This window comes from Varanus komodoensis, unplaced genomic scaffold (assembly GCF_004798865.1).
Source record: "Varanus komodoensis strain SLA01 unplaced genomic scaffold, ASM479886v1 scaffold5097, whole genome shotgun sequence".
Classification (NCBI taxonomy): domain Eukaryota; kingdom Metazoa; phylum Chordata; class Lepidosauria; order Squamata; family Varanidae; genus Varanus; species Varanus komodoensis.
In genome coordinates, this window is record NW_025336099.1 from 9,255 (window position 1) to 11,966 (window position 2,712).

At 52.0% G+C, this 2,712-nt stretch overlaps 1 protein-coding gene across 1 annotated transcript in view; it reads left to right on the top strand.

Annotated features, from left to right (window-relative positions):
- Window positions 1-6: 6 nt before the first annotated feature.
- The window catches only part of LOC123031846 (sulfotransferase 2A1-like), a 3,974-nt gene continuing 1,268 nt past the window's right edge, over window positions 7-2,712 (top strand). The window contains exons 1-2 of the mRNA XM_044447227.1: window positions 7-37; window positions 2,509-2,603. The gene's annotated coding sequence lies outside the window, so the exon portion shown is untranslated. The remainder of the gene's footprint in view (window positions 38-2,508; window positions 2,604-2,712) is intronic.

The window sequence follows — 2,712 nt, forward strand, 5'->3', positions numbered from 1 at the left end:
TGGGGAGAGTTCCTGGAGGAGTTCCTGAGTGGAAATGGTAAGGATGGATGTCTTCTGCTGCGGTCACAGTGGGCCACTTTGATGGCCACTGAAGCATCTCACTCCACTCCAATCTTGTAGCCAGAAAGAGAAGACTGCAGTAGAGATTTCTAGCTATAAGCACACTGCAGAGATTCTTTTCCTTGTAATCTCCTGACTTTCTTGATGGAATCCATGGAATGGTGCATTTGTCAGAGTTGTGAAAGTGGCCTTGTGGTCTGTCTGTCTGTCTGTCCATATGTCTTTCTGTCCATCCGTATATTTATAAGGTATCTATTTAAGTCCTTCTGCACCCAAGGTCACAAGACTGTGTGCAAGGGTCTGTCCCGTGTCTCCTCATATTAGAGGAGAGAGCAGCACGAAGCGTTTCCCGCTGGGGCAGCAGGTGGCCCACCAGAGGTGGGATGAAGGACTCCCTGGAGGGGGAGCAGTCTTTCGAGTCCCTGCAACCAGCTGCCCCTCTGAGACAAAGAGGGCATTGGGTGAACAAGTTCTACACTCAAGAGTGCAAAGCAGGCTGTTTTGATCTCTCTGTGTGTGCTTGAGTGCTTGCATAGTGGGGGAAATCCACACTGCTTCTGAACAGGACAGAAAAGTCAGAAAGAACAGCCACATCATCCTGAGCACAACAGGAGGAAGTGGAGCCTGGAAAGCTGGAGCAAGTTAGGAGAAGATACAGCTTATGCCCCCCTCCAGATAGCAGCAATACAGAGAACCACGCTAATAGAAAGAAACTGAGAGAATCCAAAGGGGCATCCTGGGCCATCTCCTCTGACCCTGATCTCCAGTGGCCTCTGCTCATGACATGCCTACCATGTGGATGCCCAGCCTAGAATCTTGGTTCCCTGAGGATTGCTCCACTGGGACTCATGGTGCCCTCAACTGCAGATGTCGTGAGGTCATAACTCACACCTCCAATTAACTCACACAGCGGCCGGCCACTGTAAACTCCTCCTACATTGGGTGTCTGCCAAATTCACCGTTAGGTCTTCTTGATCTCTTGGACTCTGCCCAGCAGATTCAGAGTCAGGAGGCAGCGGGGGGGGGGGGGGGACAACCACCTCAGAGTCAGGATGAGGAGAAGCCTCATCATTATGTTGTAGGGTGTCTATTTGCTCAGCGGTCCCAGAGGGGCCGTTTGGTCACTGGGCCCCAAGTATAAGACCCCTTGTTCCAATGTCTGATTCTCATTGTGAACATTTGGCTCTTCCTTGCGAGTCGGCATCTCTGTTGAGCCGTCAGGCATGACAGCAGGGGAGAAAAGGTCATGACCCACCTCTGCATGGCTCCCCCTCACATACCTGCATGTTCCCGACAGCCACTGCGCAGACGAGTTACCTTTCTATGAGGCAAAAGCAGATGCTTGCAGCAGGGCATCTGGGAGGGCTTCAGCTCTTCCCGCATTCTCTGGGGCAGACACAGGTGAGCCAAGCTTGCCGTACTCTGCGTGCAGAAGCTTGTGTGAAGGCGCTTTTGTGTGTCCAAGAAACAGCCACGGCTCTGCCCAGAATCCAGTGACATTCCCACCATGAGTGAAAAGCAGCACACAGCTTGATCCTGAAGCTGCTGCATCTCCACTTTCTCAGACAGGAAATTCTCTCTCTCTCTCTCTCTCTCTCTCTCTCTCTCACACACACACACACATACAAGCTCACACCTACAAACAGTCCCAAAACAAACTCACTCCCTGGCTGAGTTCACAGAACCCAAGCACCTCTGTGGGGTTGCTATGTTTCACAGTATCCCATTAGACGGAAAACCAACTGGCTTCCTCAAAATCATGGTCTCCGCCTTGCCTGCTCAGCCCCTCTGCAGGTCCCGCTCTTGCTTCAGCCGCCATGCCTGAAATTCAGTTCGCGGTTGGATGGCTGGAGCAGGTCACACAGCCGCCGCCGCTCTTCCCAGGGACTCCATGGGAGCTGCATATGAGCACTGTGGAAGCCACGGCGCTGGGTTTGTATGATGGAAGAAACCGCAGAGGAGCAGCGATGCTGAAGAACATTCGGTTGTTCCTTACCAGGATGCCAGGATATGCCTCATGCACATTGGCCCAGTGCTTCCCTGATTTCTCCCAACCTTCCCCAAAAGATGGCCTCCTTTTCTGCTCTACCAGCTTTTATTCTTCTGCTCTGAGTGCTGTCCTCATGCAAGGACGGGCTATTTTTCTGCCCACGCTCTGATTCCTCTCCTGTTGTCCAGGGGTTTCTTTAAACAGCTGTCCTGCATGGCAAGTACATCCCTCATTACTCAAGGGGGACAGATGTGGGGACCTTCCCATGAATGGATCCCCATCAGAGGAGTGTGGGACTAGCTGAGAAACGTGGGGAGCTTGAAGGGTGGTTCCTCCTTTGCACTGCTGTGGTTCATCTTGCCCGTCCCCACTGTGGGCAGGGACTTCAAACCTCCTGTCCCAGAACCACCTGCATCCTCTCAGCGGCTTACTCTTGTGTCTTGGCTTTGCTCTTGCAGTGCTGTTCGGTTCCTGGTTCGACCATGTGAAAAGCTGGATTGGAGTAAAGGACAGACCCAATGTCTACTTTGTCTCTTACGAAGAGCTCCAGCAGGTATGGCTTGAACTTTCCGTATATTCAAGTACCAGTAGATACCTTTCTGAGCAGCAAAGGGATCGTTCCCTGCATTTATTTTCAATGAAGACACAGCAATTAAGGAGAA